At 45.6% G+C, this 23,679-nt stretch overlaps 1 long non-coding RNA gene across 1 annotated transcript in view; it reads left to right on the forward strand.

Moving 5' to 3' along the window:
• Window positions 1–21,384, forward strand: part of LOC146200204 (uncharacterized) — a 37,026-nt gene extending 15,642 nt beyond the window's left edge. The window contains exons 2-3 of the long non-coding RNA XR_014704807.1: window positions 16,115–16,241; window positions 21,307–21,384. This is a non-coding gene — a long non-coding RNA (uncharacterized LOC146200204). The remainder of the gene's footprint in view (window positions 1–16,114; window positions 16,242–21,306) is intronic.
• The last annotated feature ends 2,295 nt before the right edge of the window (window positions 21,385–23,679 follow it).

The raw sequence follows: 23,679 nt of genomic DNA on the forward strand, positions 1-23,679 counted from the left end.
ACATCAAGGCAATCCTTCTTGCCATTGTTGATCAGCTTGGCCAAACTGGTCAGTGCCTCCAACGAATTTTGTGCACTATGAAGTAGACATCGATTGGTAAGGCAGATATGAGCAGGTAACCAAATACAACCAATGGGACGCTATTCTTATGCTTCTTAAGGCAATGTTCCACCATGCCGAAATGTTACGTGCCTGGTTTTAGACGAATAAACAAGGCATCAGATCCTGGGGTATCTTTTCGCAGAGCAAAACTATCTTAACACTTGCCTGGAAATCTATTAAAATACTTTCTAAACAAGAGAAACGTGTGCGGACGGATCTCATTTGTCTGCTCTTTGCATCACGCATTTAAAAACTGCGATGTTCGATTGTGTGTTCGTTGCAAATTACGTGCGGTCAGGAGCACACCAAGAAAATGCATGCGGTGGTGATCTTATACCTTCAATCGCGCTGGTCGCAAGATGCTTACTATAGTAAAATACTTTCAAAAAGCACAAATGGCACAATCGCATATCTCAAGATTAGGCCTGGTGCGTGATAACAGCAGGCTTCGCAGAAAACATTCAAGACATTTTCAACTCGAATTACATCCGTGCTTAGCTAACAAAGGCCTGACAAATTCGGAAATTAGCAGTGCTCGCCTGCACCATATGGCTCCTCCTATAATGTCATTTGTCTACACTACACTCGTATGGTATCGCACTGCTGCAGCGCCTAAAGGTCATACGGCTATTAGGCTCTCGGCGTTTATCTAAGGTGGGAAAAAGCGGTGAGGGCACAGACGCAAAAAAGAGATAACACTGGCAGGGCAACTTCTTTTCGGCTGTTTCCTGTTAACGAACTGCAGGCACCATTCGGCCCATCCAATCCCTATCGAGACTTTTTGCACCTTCACAGAACGTTTTGCTGCCTTTAACCAACCAGGAAAGTCACCTTCCTTATTAGAGAGGCGTCCAATGTCAGAGCAATTCAGATTGATAAGCCCGGGTTCATGTCCGGATTGAGTGAACGGTGGGAAAATTTAAATAAAGTGCTGCCTGAGGATACACATATGTATTTTTTTCCTGCCCACTGCACAACATTTCGACAGCAGTCATAACGTCCATTCCAGTGGTGGAGTATTCGAAAGTCAAAATGTTGCTCTTGCTACCCCTTTGCTTCAACCACCTCGCCAGAACGGCAAGTAATACACATGATGAGATGCAAAAGTATGAAACATTGTTGTTATTCTTATTAGTTCGATAAACGCAGCGAAACGTTTCGCTGAAATGCAGTCTGCCTTTCTTTTGCTATTAACTAAGGCTTATCGACAGTGAAGGTCATCTACGAGAAAACAAAAGTAAAAGCGACAGCCCCTGACAGTGGGCAATGTTGTCCACATTATGGTATGTAACAATACATGACCAGATAGTAACTGCATAAACATTATGTTAGGCACCTTGATGTATAACTGAACAAGATGGAGTTGGTAGAAGATCATCATCATCATCAGCCTGATTATACCCACTGCAGGGCGAAGGCCTCTCCCATATTTCTCCACTTAACCCGGTTCTGTGCTAGCTGCATCCATTTGACCCCTGCGAACTTCTTAATCTCATCCGCCCACCTAACTTTCTGCCGCCCCCTGCTACGCTTTCCTTCCCTTGGAATCCAGTTTGTTACCCTCAGTGACCATCGGTTATCTTCTCCTCGCACTACATGTCCTGCCCATGTCCATTTCTTCTTCTTAATTTCCACTAGAATGTCGGTAACTTGAGTTATTTCTCTGAACCACTCTGCACGCTTTCTATCTCTTAATGTTACCCCTACCATTTTTCGTTCCATAGCCCTCTGGGTTGTCCTCAACTTAAGTAGAATTCTCTTGGTTAGCCTCCACGTTTCAGCCCCATAGGTGAGTACAGGCAAGATGCAACTGTTGTATACTTTCCTCTTGAGCGATACCGGTAAGTTGGTAGTCATAATCTGCCAGTGCTTGCCAAATGCACACCATCCCAATCTTATTCTTCTTGTTATTTCTTATTCATGGTCCGGATCTGCGGTTACTACCTGTCCTAAGTAGACATATTCGCCTACTACTTCCAGTATTTCGCTACCTGTTGTAAACTGCTGTTCCTTCCCGAGGCTGTTGAACATTACCTTAGTCTTCTGCATATTGATTTACAAGCCTACCTTTCTACTTTTTCTGTCTAGGTCATCAATCATTATTTGCAGTTCATCCCCCGAATTGGTTAGCAAGGCAATGTCATCAGCAAATCGCAGAAGAGTATGAAATGAGTATTGGTAGAAGATACCAATACTCATTTGACCAGTTTGTTCTCAACGGTACTTCCTGTGAGTGTCAGTTCACTTGAATACGAGGGAGTAATATTGCAGGGCACAGAAAAAGGGCAGTGATAACATCCAAAAAACTCTTGTGTTTGAGTGAAGCCGTGGGCCCCAATATAACGTGTAAAAGCACAAGATATTCACTAATCGCCTCATGCCTCATCGAATCGACAGTGCATGGGCCATTGGTCGCCAGCATATATCATGTCTCTGAAACCATGCGGAATGCACATTTTCTTTAAATTACAAATTCTATTTTATACGATTGATACTGAGAGTGCAACCGCAAAACATGTACAGCCAAGGAAACGTGCCCTCATTCGCAACTGCCCATTTAAATTGCATGATACGTGATTCTATAGATTTCTGTGGGGACAACGCCTTTAGAACTGATACTGCGATGTGGTTACGAGGGTGCTGCTACAGCAAATAGTGTACGAAGTATTTCAGGCACGGTTATATTATTCAGTGCGTGCGAGGCCCCCTTTGTATTCAGCAATGACAGCCGGTGTCATTTAACATTGATCTTGCACCTACTGGTGCCGGCCCTCTCCCTTGGTTACCCTTAATCTCTCTAACTTCTCTCCCCTGCAGAGCTCTTGGTTGCCCTTAATGAGCCCCAATAACCACTGAGGACCGGGGCGCGTCAATAAATCTAAAATGTTATGGTCATGCTCGAGTACAGTCGAAAATTAATTAGCACTTATAAACAATGTTTCGGTGGGCCCACATCATAAACGTCGCCACTTAATGGTGTGTGCTCAATTTTCAAACTCTCTGTATGAATTGGAAGAGTGAGCTTGCTCCTGACTCCGAAGTACTTTCGTTTGGGTGATCTGGTTCATATTAAGCAAAAGCGCAAACAACTTGTGTGAAAAATAGAGGAAGAAGGAGACGTGACGACAAGAGATTGCGCTCTGTCCTGCCAGCACGCCTATTTCTTGTTCTGCTTCGTACGCAAGTTCATTAATATTTTCCTCCGGAGCCATGTAAAGGGCTATTCGCTCATCTCCTGTGTTCACAAAGTCGCAGGTGGGAAAAATCTTGCCTCCACCTTCTTCTAGCTTATAATTTTCTGAAGGCTTCTTAGGATTTCCATTATAGGGGTTAGAAGCAATAGCTTTTTGCTCTGTATTTCAGCACTCACAGTGCATCATAATGCAGAAATAAATATGCTGGCACATTTAATATCATTTGAAGGCTTTCCCTTCATCAACCGAAAGGGGGAATAGTACACACAGTGGAATCATTTCACAATAAATGAAAAAAACAACAACATATTATTAGGGCTTCAAGTTAGGGTCATCGTTATATAAGTAAAAACAAAAAGTCGCTGTTTCGCTTGTTCAACAATGAATACACAGTCGAGTTCTACAGAGTAGTATATTTTCTCAAACGGGTTTCATAAACCATTCAATTGCAATATTTTAGAGAACTGCACTGAAAATTTTATCCAAGATCTTTGCAAACGCATATCTTCTCTTTGTTTGCCAGGTTGCTATCTAGAGTAACAAAAATGATCTAATTATATGAAGCAACAGAATACCTTTGATTGCCGAGTGATGGTATGGAATAGATAAAAGAAGTGTCGACATTGAATGTTCCACGCCAGACAGAATCGGTAGTACAAGCCCACAGCTGCCAACGACGCTGTCACAAGAAAACGCTGGCCATATTCAGGACATATTAGCGGCCATTACAGAGGAAATCAAGGCTCCTATTGCTCAGCGGAGAGCCTCGGGTTGCCTTGGTATCTGCTCTATGAATAAGGGACTGGATATTGGGGCGGATTAGTCCGGAAATCACGTCCACTGTTTGATAATAAGACGCAGAGCAGAGGCCATAGTGTTTCAGGCGGATTGTGCCACTTATTTGGAAGCACGACTGTGTAACATTAAACTTTAGATGTCGCCCACAGACGCCAGGCAAAAATAAAATAACTTTACAAATAGAGGTGGATTAGTCACAGTGATAGTTAGGCAATCAAGCTTTTGTGCTGAACTGCAATAACAAGAACACGTACTATACATTTATTGCAATGATTGAAGTAGCCCTAACTACGTAATGTATTTGCACAATCGAAAGATGCTTCAAAGTGACGTGCTGCACCGTTAGGCTGGAAGTTTCGCGTTTTGTCACATTGTCACAATATCTAGCGGTGGGGCGGTGGTTTGAAAGCACTCACGCTCCTCCAGAGAAATAGAAAACATTTAATTTTGATCCACTGCATTGAAAGCACATCTCTTAAACACGTTAAATATAAGATTTAGAAGTGTCTAAAGTTTCTATTGCACATAAAGGTCCTGAGACAATGAATTTACATCAATATTTTAAAGCTAATCGCGACGTCAAAAAAAGAGATAAATGTGAGTCTGAACCGCCATCTGCTCATTTGATGTGTATATTAAACGTTCTAGGCTGATTGCCACTATATCCATTGTGCTAGAGGGGTTTTCGAGACTAAAGGCACCTTGAAAAGAAGTCGACAATAACATACTTGCCCTTCATGACGTTCATATTTAAACGCCTTTCGCGAACTGGACAAACTTTGGCGGCAAAGCCTTAAAATTCAAATTGCTCCCTTGGAGGGTGTTTAGAAGCGTTCGATGAGGTCTTTCAAATGTGCGTCGAACCCGATGGCGGCAACTTGCGAGATACACGTGCGGCCTCCCAGCGGGCGGGCGTTGAACTCGCGAAAATGGGCGAGCCTGCCTCAACACCGAGGTTTCGCCTTCAAAACCACCATTATTTCTGGTCCTGCGAAAATTGTTGTCGTTACGATGAGAAACGAGATTGCGTTTCCTTGTAGCATACAAATTGTAGTGAGAATAACAGATTCTGATATTAAACTTCATTTTGTTCCAAGCTCTAAAAACGAATGCCATGCGGCACCATTGCACTCCACGTTACATTGAAAGTAAATCTCACGCTGTTTACGGTTGGGATGAATAAATGAATAGAACTCAATTTTGAATACGTAATACTTTCATGGGTTCTTTCGCTACTCGGACAACAGTCTAGAAGGACAGGGTCAAAGGATGGCGTTGGGGCTCTGAGGCGCAGGAGTTAGGGAAGAGGCGCCTGACGAGGCAAAGCAGGAGCGGCCCGGAACCACGCGCACTCCACACGATCTTCGTCTTCTGCCCCCTCCACAACAGACACGGTTAGCATGGGTGACAATATTCATTTTTCGTCGAAATTTGCTGTACCTTGTATACAGGAAGGATACCTAGTGTACCTTCTGTTGTCTAGCCGTTAGTATCTGTGGTAGTAAGGGTAAAAACATTTACTGATAAACAAGGGGGTTGAGGCCCCAAAGGCTCTCACTACACACTGCGACATGCTTACATGTATATTTTGTGAGCTGGCCCGGCCACCTCACACTACCTTCCTTTAAGGTATACCTGATGTTAAGTGTTTATGACGGATAATCGATAGATTTCCAGACGTCGTTGGTCGAGGCCACAGCCCCAAACCGCCGGACTACCGCTTTTTATCGCTCCATTCATGAGCTGATAAACAGGGCTGCCTCCCAGTCCTTCTAAGAGGAGCTGCGGATAGGTCCGAACTCTGGATTATATCGGCATGTCCACATCAATGTGTTAAATACCAGCGGCCTCATTGTACTGCTTTCACCATCCACTGAATATGGGGACGAAACGCATAACTACAATTGGGCATAGCATCGTGTTGGTTTGGAGGCTAGATAATACGCTCACCGGAAAAGGACACTACAGCCGAACGCCACATAAATAGATATTCTGGTGGAGGTCAGGTCTGATGTCCCGTACCCCTCCGCTAAGCAGGAGTGCTGGTCATATATTCGAAGAAACGCCTGTTCACCGCACCAGCCGCAGGCAACGAGGCCTACCACCTGAGTTTTCCCCATCGGCTATGACTACCGGCAGCCACGACGTCGTCGCAATGCCTGGAGCGGCCCCTACTTACGTGACGATTCAGAACCCCCGCGTCCCAAAGACCTTTCACGGGGACACCTATGAAGACGTCGACGACTGGTTGCAGCACTACGAAAGGGTAGCTACCTTCAACCTCTGGGATGACGCCGCCCGACTTCGCAACGTCTACTTCAGCCTTGAAGATGGCGCTCGGACATGGTTTGAGAACCATGAAGACCAGCTGTCATCCTGGAGTGAGTTCAAGCGTCATCTTGCGGCTGCTTACGGTAGCTCAGATCGCCGCGAACGGGCCGAACGCGCTCTCCAATCTCGGGTTCAAATGCCCAACGAGACGGTCGCGGCATATATCGAAGACATGACACGCCTCTTCAAGCGGGCAGACCCTGCAATGCCCGAGGACAAAAAGCTGCGCTACCTTATGCTTGGCGTTAAAGAGCAGCTTTTTGCTGGCCTGGTGCGAAGCCCACCGAAAACTGTCGCAGAATTCCTTGCGGAAACATCCACAATAGAAAGAGTGCTTCAGCAGCGAGCTTCGGCACAGAATCGTACCGTCCACGCCACCTCCGTCTCTGCCGAGTTACCATCGCATGGCATGGACGCATCGGCGCTACGTGAGCTCGTACGTTCGATTGTGCGCGACGAACTCAGACTGCTGTATGGCGCACATCAACCAGCTTCTACCTCCATTGCGAGCGTTGTCCGCGACGAAGTGCAGCAAGCGCTCCGGCCTCCGTTTCTAAGCGGTGAACCTCACCCTGCTCCTCCCCTTACGCCACCTGAGCGCCAGCGTCCCACATACGCCGAGGTGCTACAATACTCGCCACCCCAGTCGCCGACCCTAATTCCTGCTAACGTAGCTGCACCAACAACACCGGCCCCCGTGATCCAGTACGTAACGGATTCCCGACAGTCTAGACGGAAAGCAGACGAGTGGCGTACCCCCGACCGACGGCCTTTATGCTTTCACTGCGGTGAACCAGGACATGTCTATCGGCGCTGTCCCTACCGTCGACTGGGCCTCGAAGGTTTTTCCGCCGATTCTCCGCGGCCTCGCTACGGCGAACGGCCCCGAGCCGTTGAAGATTTCCTCAATGACCAGCGCCGTGGTGTTCCGTCTCGTCTGCGGCAACCTCGATCACCGTCGCCCAGGGCTCGCCCTTCGCCATCTGCTGCGAGGTCCTCATGGGCAGCGCAGGGCCGATCGCCCAGCCCCCAGCGGGAAAACTGAAACCAGCGACCTTCGGGGGTAGGCTCGCTGGACTTCGCTGCGCGGGAGACCCCCCATCGACGCGGACACAGAAACTCTACGAATCGACATTGGAAAAGTCCGCGGTTGCCAATTATAACGCTACCTCGACGCCACCACGACGCACCCGCAACGACGACGAATTGCCGGTGGAACCGACGCACCAACGCACCCGCAACAACGACGAATTGCCGGTGAAACAGACAACGCAACAATGCACCCGCAACAACGACGAATTGCCGGTGAAACAGACGACGCAACAACGCACCCGCAACAACGACGCATTGCCGGTGGAACAGATGACACGACAACGCACCCGCAACGACGAAGAATTGCCGGTGGAACGGAAACCGCAACGCGCCTGCAACAACGACGAATTGCAGGTGAAGCATACCGCGTACACCGACGCAGAGCACTCAAACACTCAGAAGCCTGATATTCGCGAGAAGCTGTCGTTGGACATACCAGTAATACTGGATGGTCGCCATGTTCGAGCTTTGTTGGATACTGGCGCTGATTATTCTATTTTGAGCAGCCAGTTTGCCGCGATTCTCAAGAAGGTTTTGACTCCGTGGGCTGGCACACACGTTCGCACTGCGGGTGGTCATCTGGTTACTCCTCTAGGCATGTGCACGGCCAGGGTTCAAATTCAAGAGTCGACATTTGTGGTAAGCTGCCTCGTTCTGAAAAGCTGCTCACGTGACCTAATTCTGGGCGTAGATTTTCTTCGTGAATATGGCGCAATTATTGACCTCCGGGATTTTAAGGTCTCGTTTTCAACTGAGAAAGCAGTGGCCCTCAGCAGTACACAGCGACCACTCAATGTGCTTCGAGTTTATGCGGACAGTGTCACGCTGCCACCCCGAACCAGCACCTTCGTTAATGTCAAATGCAATGCACTTCACGATGGTGATGCAATAGCCGAAACTAACCTCTCGTTACTGTTGACGCAGGGAGTCTGCGTGGCTCGCAGTTTGATCCATCTTAACTGTGGCCAGTCCAAGGTACTTGTTACCAATTTTTCGCACGAGTATCGACACCTTTTTCGGAATACTTCCGTAGCTTTCGCGGAACGCATATCTGAAGTCTCCGAGTGCTTGTCCACAGAACCCGTGCCACCGTCCACATCCCTCGACAACCTCGATATTAGCTCAGAGCTATCGGTGAGCCAGCGTGAACAGCTGTTTTCATTGTTACTTGAATTCAGAGAGTGTTTTGCATCATCGTCAAAAGTGCATCAGACTCCCATTGCCAAGCACCAGATCGTGACGTTCGATGATGTCCGCCCAATTCACCAGCACCCCTACCGCGTCTCTTCGACCGAGCGCGAAGTTATTAAGTCACAAGTTAAACAAATGCTCGAAGATGATGTTATCCAGCCTTCAAATAGCCCATGGTCCTCCCCAGTCGTTCTAGTTAAAAAGAAAGACGGCACGTTACGTTTTTGCGTCGATTACCGCAAGCTGAACGCCGTAACCAAGAAGGATGTATACCCCTTGCCGCGGATTGACGACTCTCTCGACCGCCTTCGGCGTGCGAAGTACTTTTCGTCAATCGATCTAAAAAGTGGCTATTGGCAGATTGAGGTAGATGAGCGAGATCGTGAAAAAACGGCCTTTGTCACACCCGACGGACTTTACGAATTTAAAGTTCTACCTTTCGGACTTTGTTCCGCGCCGGCCACATTTCAGCGGATGATGGACACTGTCCTCGCCGGGCTTAAATGGCAGTGTTGCCTAGTCTACCTAGATGACGTGGTGGTCTTCGCAGAATCGTTTTCACAACATCTTAAACGCCTGCGGTCAGTACTCGAAGCCCTTCGATCCGCTAAATTGACGCTTAAGCCACAGAAATGTCACTTTGGCTACCAAGAGCTTAAATTCCTCGGTCATGTCGTAAGCGCTGCCGGCGTGAAGCCCGACCCTGACAAGCTTACTGCTGTTGCGAAATTTCCGATTCCACGTGACAAGAAAGCTGTTCGCAGATTTCTCGGCTTGTGCAGTTATTACCGCCGTTTTATCGATAACTTCGCTGATCTTGCTGAACCGCTGACTCGGCTCACCCGGGGAGACACCCCTTTTGTTTAGAGTCACGAGCAAGAAGCTGCTTTTACCGAGTTGCGTCTCCGTCTCCAATCGCCGCCTATTCTAGCCCATTTCGATGAGCACGGTGAAACAGAAATCCACACTGACGCCAGTAACATTGGCCTTGGGGCGGTTCTCGTGCAACGTCAAGAGGGTGTGGAACGAGTCGTCGCCTATGCCAGCCGTGCTTTATCCCGCGCCGAGATGAACTACTCAACTACTGAGAAGGAATGCCTCGCCGTAATTTGGGCGGCTGCAAAATTTCGCCCCTACCTCTATGGTCGCCCATTTAAAGTGGTCACTGACCACCATTCCTTGTGTTGGCTGGCCAACCTGCGTGACCCATGCGGCCGCCTGGCGCGATGGAGCCTTCGCCTACAGGAGTTTGACCTTACTATAGTCTACAAGTCCGGACATAAACATGAAGATGCTGACGCGCTCTCTCGTGCGCCCGTCGAGCTCGCTTCACCACATACGGGTGACTCTGGCAGTTTTCTCGGAGCTGTTGATGCTTCAGACATGTCTCATCAGCAGCGTGCTGATCCAGAGTTACGAGCCCTGATCGATTATTTAGAAGGTCAGCCAGCCACAATACCTAAGTGCTTTTCTCGGAGCCTCTCAACTTTCTGCCTGAGAAGTGGTGTACTCTATAAGCACAGCTCTAGATCCGATTCGAGAACCTACCTCCTCGTGGTACCCGCAGCACTGCGAGAGGAAATCCTTTCCGCGTGCCATGATGAACCAACTTCTGGTCACTTGGGCTATACTCGCACACTTGCTAGAATACGAAAAACATTCTACTGGCCTAACCTTGCAACTGTCGTTAAGCGCTATGTTAAGAGCTGTCGGCAATGTCAGCGTCGGAAGGTTCCGCAATCAAAGCCTGCAGGCCTTCTCGTGCCCATAACACCACCACGCGCACCGTTTGATCAAGTCGGCATGGACCTTCTCGGCCCTTTCCCTCGATCCTCCGGGGGCAACCGCTGGATAATCATCGCCACAGACTACCTGACTCGATATGCCGAGACCAAAGCGTTACCTAGTGGTACAGCATCGGAGGTTGCCCATTTCTTCGTACACCAGATCATGCTGCGGCACGGTGCTCCGACCTGTATTATTACTGACAGAGGGACTGCCTTTACTTCACAAATGATGGCCGAAGTTTTTCATCTCAGCGGTACGGCGCATCGAAAAGCTACTGCTTACCATCCGCAAACCAATGGGCTGACTGAAAGGCTTAATAAGACCATTGCGGACATGCTGGCGATGTATGTCGACGCCCAGCACAAGACTTGGGATGCTATCCTACCATATGTGACATTCGCGTACAATACGGCAGTCCAAGAGACGACACGCTTCACGCCGTTTCGCCTAGTTTACGGCAGAGAGGTTCGGACGATGCTGGACGCAATGCTCCCTTGCGAAACAGATACCGAGCTTTCTACTGACGCCGAACACTTTGCCCAACATGCTGAGCAAGCACGCCAACTAGCACGCGTCCACATCGCCCAGCAACAGGACAAGGATTCACGCCGGTACAACCTCCGCCACAAACAAGCTTCCTACAACACCGGGGACCAGGTGTGGGTGTGGACTCCTGTTCGACGCCGTGGCCTATCAGAAAAGCTGATTTGCCGTTACTTCGGACCATATAAAGTCTTGCGGCGCCTCAGCGACGTTAACTATGAGGTCCTCCCAGATGGCCCAGAGCAGAGAGGCCGTCGGCTACCTCGTCCAGAGACAGTTCATGTCCTACGCATGAAGCCGTATTTTACGCGGTAACTGAAAGACGGCATCTGCAAACTTTTTTTTTTTCGTTTGCTTTTGTCCACCTGTGTGCACGTGTGCCGTGTGCGTCACGCTTAAGGAGGGAGGAATGCCAGGGGGCGCTCGCAGCGAAAGACGTTGAAGTGGCGCTCGGAGAAAGAGGACGAAGTGAATCGGCTCCGGACTAGAAGGACGTACCTAAAGCTTGGACCTTATAATTCCACCTGCACCGGCTCTGATAGCCTAGCCCTAGTCGCCAATATCGTGACAATATGTGTCTCGCTCAGGCACAGTATAGGGGTAGGTATCTAATCCTGCGAAGAATACAGAGGACGTTCCCGACACATATGTGCTCAGTATGACATGCCAGAAGCGTCGTTCGCACTCAAGCGGGGATGGCATTTGACCCATATGATTAGACTTGACTAGGGGTGTGCTCCCCAAATGTAAGGGTACAAAAATTTATTCGTAATATGAAACCGTTACCCACCTGCAGATAATTCTCACATGCTTTGCGGCAACCTGTACGAATGCTTCGGATTAAGAAATGCAAGCGGGTGAAATGTCGGGACTTCGAATCACATCTGGCGCCTAAAGTTCTAACATTCTTCCCGATGTGAAAGCAATTTTGCATAAAATAAATCGTTCGAGATATATGGTCACTATTAGGTTACCCTAGATACGGTATTTTAATCCTTCCGCTTCCAGACTTGACATCATGTTTTGAGAAACTAGTGTGGAGAGCTTGAAAGTCAGATCAGATCAAGTGCCAATGACCTCATGAATCTTTAAACTAGGGGTCTCGAAATTACACTGCTATGAGGATCAGGTCGAGAAACGTTTATCGCTCATAGATACAAGCCAGGAAATAACAAAAAGGCGGTATTAGCTATTGTGACGACAAAAAACAACACCAATATAAGCAATAACATAGGTGTAATTTACAAACACGTCTCGTTCTCAGAACATACTGTCCTAGTATTCTAGGGTAAGAAAACCGGCATGTGCGCGATGCTGCCTAAATGGCCAAAAGTCTCCTCTTCAATGTGCCTCGCTTAAGGCTCCTGTAATGGTACAATTGTTATTAAATCATTAATTGCTTTGTCTTCGAAGAGGAAAATATAGGGTGAGATCACAGCCGCAGCCCGCTGGACTACAGCTCTCTATTGCTACAGTCATGAGCTGGTAAGCACGGTTGCCTTCCAGCTAGCTTCCATGAGCTGCTCTTTTTTCACGTGAAGGGTATGTTTGTTGAGTGGAAAAGAAAATTGTGCACTCAAAGGGCGGTTGTTTGCATTGGATCTAGAGTAGCGCCTGTGTGAAGTGGTTTTTGTAGTCCTTTGTTGATGGTGGCATTAAAAAAAAAACACGTGTCGGGAATTGTGTCACGCATTTTTCGTTGTGTCAGTGACCTATTAATTTTTGATGAAAACCCTTACTTCTCTCGGCGCATGACTGATGTACTAAAACGGTTTAAAAAATGCTCTAAGTCTGCAGTTCATCATTGAGGTCACGGTCGATAGCAAGCTACAGTTTTTAATTCTGCGTTTGAAATTTGAGATGGGCCATTTCTGCTGAAAATACCTACCTAAGGTAGAAAAGCTGTTGATAAATTGTATTGCGCATTACTCAAAGGAAGTAAAAATAGGAAATGCGGTCTCATCTTTGATGTCTTCGTTATAAAGATATTGCAAACATATAACAAAGGGCCGCTTCAATGACCAAATTGGAAGACTAGAGAGCTGGGTACCCGGATGATCTTCTATAATTGGGTTGGAACAAGATAGCCAAAAACTTAAACCTCGGCTTGGGTGCTTAGTGTGAAAAAAGGGAAGAAAAGAAGAAGTTTGCCGTTTACCCTTACGCACACCGCCTGCCACGCAATCTTAAAAATGTGGCAATGAGATATAGCATAGGTTTTTTTTCTACAAATAAGAATCTTAAAAGTGTTTAGGCTATTTTAGAAAGAAAGGCTGGGCGCCCCTAAAGGAACCTGAAATAACATGTGGGGTTAAGCATGAAACTATGTGCCACACACTGAAGGCTTAGTTTATAAAATCCCAACGTCCTGTGGACAAGTGTGGATCAGACTGATGGCGTGGTGCATAAATACGCGTCTGAAAGAACGTGCAAATAACATGGACGCTTACAAGTCTACCATCTCGTTGGCCACGTCCGGAACTTCGCATGTTGTTATACATCCTTGCAAAATTTTGATACATTGCACAAGCAGCCGGCCCGCTTAACGCGTGAGAGAAAGGAGGCCTACCACATGAAGAAAAAAAAAGGTTATGCGTTAGTAAACCATCCGTTTTTCTAGATGAGAGTGAGATTGCATGCTTTCTTTCTTCGTCGCAACACGTGTTTTTTACTTGTACACTTATTGATAGGGTGGTCACTTTTTTATATATTGTGTTCCTTCATTGAATAAACTTTCAGTTGTAAGTCGGCGCTCGTCTGATGGTTCTCTGCTTCAGTGTTTGTCTGTTGCGATATTTTCAATTCAATAGAAAAATATAGAGTGGGCTGTAAAACACAGCATTATTATTATTATTATTCAAAGATAGCGCCGGCTCTCTGACGCCTTGCTCTTGACGACAGTTCACGTCCATCGAACTTTCATGCGAATTAAGGGACCAGAGTCTTTTATCATTTCCACGATGGACATGTAGCGTCTTTGTCAAAAACATGAGGCCTAAGAGGTTCACTTCGGAGTCTTGTAACAGGGATACTGGCTGCAAAACTGGATTATAAGCGTAAGGTAGAGGAGAGTGAGGACGAGATTTGTTTACTACGAGACATCAAACGCTGGAGGTGCCTTACCAGCCCCATTTCAGTGCTTAGAATTAAAACACTCTGGTCACATACTTCAGACAGTCTGCAAAATCGAGAAACAAGGCATTTTAGTAGATTTTATTGGGAAAGATTTCCTGGTTTTAGGCCGACTAGTGAGGCTGGTGCGTGCTCTAAAAACAAATCTTAAAATTTTGGCTTCTTTTGGCCCCATCATGCAGCTTAGCAAGAAGCATGATGCCTGTGGCCCACGTGCATAATGCCTGCGCTTACGACTAATATTCTTCTTGTGGGAAAGCCGGACGCTTACGAAAAAGGTTTCATTTGTCTCTAAATGAAGCCTTAAACTTGTCTTGATAACTTGGCTCGGTCGATGATCCTGCGCAAAACATCTTGCTAATGGGTCAAAAAAGGCCAGCGATAGGCCGGGTCCTAACGACACATTATTTTGGGCTCATGATTTGTGCGCAATAACGACATTGGAGAGGACGTTGCTCTTGCAACTAGTCTGATCAATTCGTCACCTTGCCCCAAAAAAAGGTGAAAAAAGGCGTTTTGTTGCACCTCGATGTCAAAAGCAAAAGACAATGCCCAAAATAGCTCAGCCCAGAAAAAAATCATTTGCTGCAGAGTAGACTGAGGTTTTGTTCCGCTTAAAAAAATCAGTAGTAGTGCTTTAAAACCAGAAAGGTAATTTCTGATACTGAACAATTCACAGGAATGAGTGCAGTGAAAGTGATTTCTACCCAGTCAAAGGCCGATTTGTCTTGCTATTTAGAGTAGATTTACCGGAAAGAAGAAAGATATTGTAAAGTGAACGCTGGAAAGTTCAGAGAAGCTGAAAATCAATGTCCGCGCCGTGTTTTAGCTCTGTTGAGGCCGAAAGGCTTTTCACTTCTCTCATTTATGAGGCACGCCTGAAGCACGGACTACTCTTTGACTTTAAAGTCGCACCCTCTGTCCAGGTGTTGGGGTTCAGCTTGTTTTCATGAGAGGACGTGTGCTCACGATCTCCGCATAATCTTATTTATCATGTACTCGTGACAGACGTCGGCCAGAGTATCCCTTCCAATCGAAGTAGTAATGCTTCAACACCTTGAAGAACTAAACCATGAGTAGCACTATAGTAGGTGGAAGCGAAACCGTTTCCAGGAAAGCCTTCAAATACAGATGGCAACTATGACAAAAAGCGACGTTTACTTCTCATATGCTGAAAAGTACGAACGTAGAAAACTAAGCAATAATAGAAAGTTCAAAATTAAGGCTACTTGGCAATTCGTGCAAAAACAAAAAGAAAAACTCTATGAAGGTATAAGCGTGCTAAGGCGAAAGCCGTTTGAGGCACTCTGCACGCCTACATGAAATTTAAAAACAAAAAGAAAAACTCTATGAAGGTATAAGCGTGCTAAGGCGAAAGCCGTTTGAGTCACTCTGCACGCCTACATGAAATTCTTTTAGTAACTGTATTTTTATCTCTTTATTAGTTTCTGATTGCCAATAATTGAATAATGAGGTATATTCAAATTTGTTTACTCATTCTTGTAAAGAATCGCATTGCTTAGACGTCTTCGCTTTATTGTGACGTCATCCTCCCCCTTTTTTCGTTTTCACAATTTTGACCCAAATTATAGGTTATTCGGTGTTTTTAAGTAATAAAGTGTTGTAGTGGAGGGCGAGAAAGCAATTTTGATCTGCTTGGCATCTTTAACTTGCACTGACAACCCACAGAATACACACGCATCTCCGTTTTGCCTCCATCGAAACACAGGCGCCGGTGGTCTGGCTCAAACCCGGGAACTCCGTATGACGAGTCGGGCATCTTAACCACTTGTTCAGCGCGGCGAGGTGGCCATACTGCTGACGTTTGAAAGAGATATCAATGTCAGCAGTATTATGTATTCTATCGTGGCATTTGAAACGGCACCCTTGTAGTCAACACAGGGCTCCATTCCAAAGCCATCTGCTTTTCACAATTTCTGTAGGATGCAACATGCTGAACTACATATATAAAAAAGAATGCATATCACGTAAATAGTAGCATTCTGAGCAATCAACGCCAGCCAGCTTCATGGTGCGCGTCCAACTCCGACATGCCCCGGCTGTTTCAAGGTGAGCAAACGCCTTCGATCGAAGTCATAGTAGTGCCGCGTGCATGTCCGAAGCGTGTACAGCGCTTATTAAGAGTCGTCAAACACGTCAGGTGATTTTTATTGGGAAGTAATAAGGACAGGAGCCAGTTGTATAGTTCCTATACCGAGGGTGAACAGAGCGCACATGCTGACTGCCCTTCTACATCCTCTATAATTTATCTTTGTTTGTTTCTTGCAGAGCCACAAACTCACAAATAGCAGACACACGCTTAACGCTTTCGTTTTTGAATACAAGCAACTAACGGCGTGTTTTACCAAGAGCCTCAAAGTGCTTGTCTTGCACTCACTGCCCAGAACTGATGCTCGAAAAGAGACGCGGTAGTGTCATCCATAACTAAAGCCCTTCTAATACAAGAATACAGGTCATATCAGCACCAAAGCGGTGATTAATTTATCCGCCTTCTTGTCTAACGACGGCGGAGCGGATGCGGGCTTGGTGGTGTATAGTTGGGGGCTGACCAGAATGCAAAATCAGTAGCTAGCTCTCAGTTGTTGCCTGTGCGTTTTCTTCCACATTTTATGCAAAGCTTTGACTCAGGATGCAGGCCACCTACAATGTTATTTTCATCATCATGGTGACTGCATCTTAGCGTTCAATACAAACAGCTATGAGCACGCCAAAATGCTTGTAGTACTGTGCAGACGAGTAAACTGAAGATACGATGTGTCGCCCAGGTCCAAAAATTCGAACCAAATTAGAAGATGCATGAGGAAAATTACCGCATAAAATCATGAAGTTCAGTCTACTTGTTTTGACAATTGCAAAGCGTTGGAAAAAGGGCAGGTGCAATTATTTAGCAACTTTAAACAAGTAAACCGAAGTCGCGTAATTGCTGATTGCGGGGTCGACCGGACGTGTATATCTGCTAACTCTTGTTTGCCATTTTGGCCATCTTCCATTGTAAATGGCAGTGAGCGTACCGTCGCAGAATGTACGCGCGTCCTCAAAGCCTGAACACATGTCTGAGAACCTAATTGGAAATACATCAACCATTTCTCTCCCCGTTTTATTCATATACACTAATCATCTTTGCCGGAACTTGAGCAAAAATTAAGAGGACTGGTCAGTCGCGTTAGTTGCAATCGCCTCTTGTCGCAGAGCTATTCCATCAATAAGATGCAACTGTTGTATACTTTCCTCTTGATCGATACTAGTAAGCCGCTAGTCATAATCTGCGAGTGCTTTCCAAATAGGCTCCATCCCAATCTTATTCTTCTTATTTTCTTTCATGGTCCGGATCTGCGGTGACTACCTGTCTTAAGTAGACATATTCGCCAACTACTTCCAGTGCTTCGCTACCTAACGTAAACTGCTGTTCCTTCCCGAGGCTGTTGAACATCACCTTAGTCTTCTGCATATTGATTTTTAAGCATACCTTTCTACTTTTCCTGTCTAGGTCATCAATCATTATTTGCAGTTCATCCCCCGTGTCGCTTAGCAAGGCAATGTCATCAGCAAATCGCAGATTACTGAGGTATTCTCCATCTACCCTTATCCCTAACTTCTCCCATTCCAAGTCTCTGAATAATTCCTCTAAGCAAGCTGTGAATAGTACTGGGGAGATCCAGTCTCCTTACGCAACACCTTTCTTTATGAGAATTTTGTTAATTTCTTTGTGCAGAACTATGGTTGCTGTGCAGCCACTATATATATATTTTCCAGCACTTTCACGTAAGGCTGATCTACCCCCTTGGTTCGCAATACCTGCATCACCACCGCGGTTTCAACTGAGTCAAATTTTTTTTTTGTAATCAAAGAATTCTATGTATAAGGGCTGTTATATTCCGATAATTTTTCTATCACCGGGCTGTTGGTAGGGATATGATCGATAGTAGATTACCGTTTCCGTGCACCTGCTTGATCCTTTGCTTCATTGCACTCTAATGTTGCTCTGATTCTATTAGTGATTGCCTTTGTAAATACCTTATACGTAACGGCAGTAAGCTGATTGGTCTGTAATTTTTAAGGTCCTTAGAGTCCCCTTTCTTATGAATGAGGATAATGTTTGCGAGCACAGAACCGGGTTAAGTGGAGAAATATGGGAGAGGCCTTCGCCCTGCAGTGGGTATAATCAGGATGATGGTGATGATGATGGTGATGATGATGATGAATGTTTGCATCTTCCGTGGTTCCGGTACCGTCGATGACACCAGGCACTGCGTATACAGGGTGGCCAGTTTTTCTAGCACGATATCCCCCCCTCATAGGCAAAAACCATATGTATGCGATAAGGGACAAGGCAGGCAACGTCATCACGAATATGGACAAGATAGTCAAAGTAGCCGAAGATTTCTATACAGATCTCTACAAAAGCCAAAGTAGTCAGGCCCCGTAATGAGATTGGCGGTAGGGAGAAACAGTCAGACGTTCCACCAGTGACGAAGGACGAGGTCAAGAAAGAATTGGAAACTATGAAAAGGGGGAAATTAGCTGGAGAGGGTCAGATAACTATAGATTTGTTAAAGGTGGTCACTTGATTGCAATGACGTAACGCTAGGCTGCAATGCTACTGCAGTTGATCACGCACTCGGCCGCCATCATCTTCTATTATGGGACTGATGCGAAGTGTATAAACGCAAATATTATTAGCTCACGCTCTTAAAACGAAGCAAACAGCTGGAGTTTTTAAAAGAAAGAACTTCGGAAGCAACTTTTACCAGACGCCACCGGAGCTGCTCACCGCTCGTGCGCCCCTAGCGGCCACTTTTTCTCGGACCCTACTTCGGCGGGAGTTTCATAACCATTTTGAGTATAAAAGGACTGTGCCTATATGAACCTCGGCACAGCATTGACGTATATGTGCGGGAGAGATAAGGTCGACTTTTGACCTCTCACAACCACTCAAAACATTCTTGTTTTAGTGAAAAAGTTTACATCATGTCACTCTGACTTGTGGCCTTTACAGCATGCTGGGCCTCAGCATTGAGACAAAGCCGCAGCACGCTAAACTTTGGCACTATTTATTCTTTGTTCTGTTTCAGTGAAAGCACTTCTCCACTTTGTGCCCTATCTTTCATCTATTTTTTTGCCGCATGTCTGGTTTCAAAACTGGGGAAATAACCAAACAGAATTTATTATTTTCATTTCTGATGTTTCCTAACCGTGTCCATTCCTTCCGAATAGGGATTTCGGGTGTGTCACTTGCCTCTTTAAGTTCAAGTAGAGAGAAAAGGGGGAATTATGAAAGAAGTGAAGAGTCGATGCGACGCGTCCGGTTGTGGTCTCCATGCTTGCAGCACCTTGATAATCACTAAAGGTCTCTTGTTCCTTTCCTTTTGTCCTCCCCTGCAGTACTTGGAGCTCTATGCATAGCGTATCTCATCCACCCTTGACGAAGGAGCCTAGTGGATGCCTAAGCACATACCTCTAAAACATCAAATTTTATTTGGAGGATTGTCTCCTGACCGTAATTCATACACTCTATGAGACAGAAAAGTCTATAGAAATGTCTAATTTCGTTTTTTTTCACCTGCTCAGTAGATGACCATGGGCGGACTTGATGCAAGTGGTGGCTCCGACAGTGCTAAGTATAGTGGCTTACCTTAATTGCAGAAAAAAAAACAAAAAACAAAAAAACGCCGTCCGCCTCAGCACACAACTCGCACTTTAGAGTTAAGAACTGTAGAGGACCACTGGCAGCCAACAACCGCGACGTTGCGAGATTCTCCGCGGCCTCGAGTTTCCACACATGCCATTCCGTTTTCAGCGTAGCCCTTTGCGGGCACCTTTCTGGGTCACAGTGGTGCTTTTGGAAGCAAAGGGCAACGATGGCATTGATCGCGAGTGCCCTCATAGATGCTTTTCAGAGATTCCTTAGTATGCCTAAATATTTTCGCAATCGGCGTGCGTCGAACTGCTCGGCATGCGTGTTAATAGGTTTGGGATAGGCCAGTAGTGTTTCGTAACCTCTGATACCTTCCGTGGTGTCATATGTTCTGCATTCAATATGTAGTTCGGGTGCAGTAACGTCGTCTTTTTTTTATCATGCTGACCAGCCAGCATTCTAATAAGCACAACTGCTCTGGAATACTGACGTTTCGTTCTAGAGCTGTGTGAGTTGTCTTCAGGGAATATAATGGGCTGAATGTGGCGCCATGGAGGCGTCTCACATATGCCGTCTCTCTATAAGCGTGGTTGCTCTCCGTTGAGTGGTGTATTGAAGTGAAAGCCTTTAAATCCTCATGAGTGTGCGTCCGTACTTGCGTCCGTCCTCAAAAACAGGCAAACTTAATCTGTCAATCAAATGACGGTGCGGTTGTTTTAACCTTTAAGAAAAAAGTTATCCGCCACTGGAAATCGAACTCCTACCCCTTCGATCGCGCGGTGAGCTTGTCACACGATTAGGCCACGCATAGCACGTACAAATACGTAAGTCGATCTCCTTGTCTAGTGTTCCTGCCGTCTCCATGGCAACGTAAGGGCACTACAATGTTGCCTACATCCCGATTTTCAGGAAAACGCGTGGCGCACGCCATCAGCCGCCAATGAAGACCAAGCGTAGCAACGAGCGTGCACTATAGCCGCTGAGTGGAGCTGCTCACACCGAATCCGGCGTTGAACAAGCACTGTGTCGTCGGTGGGGTTCTGGAAAATAACACTAAAGTAATGGGTGTTAAATTCCTCAAAATAGTTTATCTATTCCAGCGGAACTGCTCCACTTCTTGTCATCAACAAAATCATCATCGGCCTGACTATACCCACTGCAGGGCGAAGGCCTCTCCCATATTTCTCCAATTAACCCGCTTCTGTGCTAGCTGCATCTACTTACTTTACCCCTGCGAACTTCATAACCTCATCCGCCCACCCAACTTTCTGCCGCCCCCAGCTATACTTTCCTTCCCTTGGAATGCAGCTTGTTACCCTAAGCGACCATCGGTTATCCTCTCTTCGCAGTACATGTCCTGGCCATGCCCATTTCTTCTGAATTTCCACTATAATGTCAGTAACTTGAGTTATTTCTCTGACCCACTATATGCACGCTTCCTATCTCTTAATTTTACCCCTACCATTTTTCGTTCCATAGCCCTCTGAGTTGTCCTCAACCTAAGGAGAACCCTCTTGGCTATAGCCTCCACGTTTCAGCCCCATAGGCGAGTACAGGTAAGATGCAACTGTTGTATACTTTCCTCTTGAGCGATACCGGTAAGCTGCTAGTCATAATCTGCGAGTGCTTGCCAAATGCGCTCCATGAATAATCCACATTATTTAACTATCATTGAAGTTAATGTTAAAGAAGAGCGTGTATTCTTGCATTTTTGTATGCCACGTTTTTGCATGCACGTTTGTCACCAAGTATTAACTGATGCAAACTAGTATTAGGTGACTTACCATCGTATGCAGAGTACAACTTTTGGACGTAATGTTTTTCCAGTTTCAGAAAGATCCGTCATGAAATGAAACCCCTTGAATAAAATACGACAATCTTGACGTTAGTTAAAACTCATAGGTACTGCAGCACTATCACCAGCAAAGCAGCGCAGATTGACTACACCATGTGAATGAGGAGCTCAGCAAAATCGCTACATTATGAACGTTGATAAAAGAGCAACAAAACTGAAACCCATTTGGCCCAGTTAAGCATCTATGCCTTTTATAATTTAGTTTCAATGGATAAAACGTTAACACTCTAATAGAAAAAAAATAAGAAAAAAAGTCTTTTTTTCACATCATACACACAAAGTGCGACGCCATTTGCACTGCCATTTGAATCCCTGTCATTATCGAAAAAGCAAAAATCGAGAAAACGCCCAATAATAACCCAAGCGTGAACGTACGCATATCGACGTAGTGCAAAAGCTGCTGAAAGCAATACGCTATTGATTGTTTTGGCACCTTCCTGCTGCAGTCCCCTGCAAACAACGCAATTCGACCTCACCGGCCGATATTGCATACTAGCGTGCCCGGCATAATTGGGGTCTCCGGTGCAAAATTGGATCTGCAAATGTTATTACGTCGCAGCTAGCTGTGACCTAAAGGTTTTTGCACGATACAAGCCTAAGGGCGACAGCTAGGAACCGTGTGGATGCGGAATGCAATAAATATTGTGATATATATTCTGCAGTAAGCACTATCCAAGAGCAATATTTGTATTAGACGCCTTGCGTATTACTGCTCTGAACTGCGCATATAAAAGCTGTTTTTTCGATCACTCTCAACGTATTGATGTATATATCTGTCCTGCAGTTATGTGGTAGCAATATCTACGTGATCTGTCAACCATTTACGCCACCATTTTTAGGTGCCTTCGATAAGTAATATTCTCAGCTGTGCCTTTAGCATCGTGCGCGAGGTTCAAAAGATTTTTCTGGATAGATGTGTACATTTTAGTTGGTTCTGTGAGATGTGTGCCAATAGTACTCTTCATGATTGCCTTTATACTGTCAGAAGATCAAAGTAAGAGATGCCTCCAAAACTTAAGCGAGTGTATTGGTGGGACTACAGTCAACATGTCAGCGAAAAGGAAGTCCTTTTTCCCGTTTCGTTAGCAACGCCGTAACATTTTGCCGTTCACTCAAACCTGAAGTGTCAGCCTTTTACATGAAATGAAAATTCAAATTTCTCAGCTGTTTCAGTTTTAGCTGAAAACCGTTTGTTGCATACGTAACGAACAGCCCGTGCAAAGAAGCTGCATTAATATATTTTGTGACAATATGCATTTCAAGTAAAACAAAATAAGGGCGTATTCGAAATGTTTGCTAAATGCCTAACTTTTATGAGCAGCATGGTTAATATTTACGATGGCAGGCTTTTAACGTTCTGAGGAAATTGATTTATATATCCAAAACAACATGAAGATTGCTTCTTTTAATGGAGACAGTAATTAAAGACCAGTGCGTCGATGCATAGTCACCACGATCTGCAACAAATATTTGCCTATTCTTAGATGCAGCTATTTTTGATGACATGTTGCAAAAGGAAAATTTCATTCAAGTATTTTGAGTAGAAAACGCAGCGAAGCAGAAGCACAAGCTCAGTGCTCTTCATAATGCCGAATAACTTAGGAATATTTTTTATAAAATTGTAATGCAAAAATATATTACTGAGAAGAAAACTTTCAGCAGGATAAAATAAAAAGATAGCAATAAGCTCTACAATAATAATAAAATATAGTTTAAGATGTATTTTTGCAGAGAAATTGCAGTTATAAAGGTGAGCAGGGCTCATCAATAAAAATTAAATTGTTGTCCGAGAATGTTAAAGCTACGAAGAAACCCTTTTAAGCAAGCTAAAATGCAACTGCACGAGACAGGTCCTGGGTGTAAAAGGTCGTGTGCACGCATGCAACGAGCCACGAAAAGCAGTGAAATGTCTTATCGACATTAGCGTATTTGTGTGATTTCAATGCACGTAAAAAAACTCCTGGGGACCGAAATTTCCGGAGCCCTCCACTACTGCA

This window comes from Amblyomma maculatum, chromosome 2 (genome assembly GCF_055883805.1).
Source record: "Amblyomma maculatum isolate TAMU_Amacu chromosome 2, ASM5588380v1, whole genome shotgun sequence".
NCBI lineage: Eukaryota > Metazoa > Arthropoda > Arachnida > Ixodida > Ixodidae > Amblyomma > Amblyomma maculatum.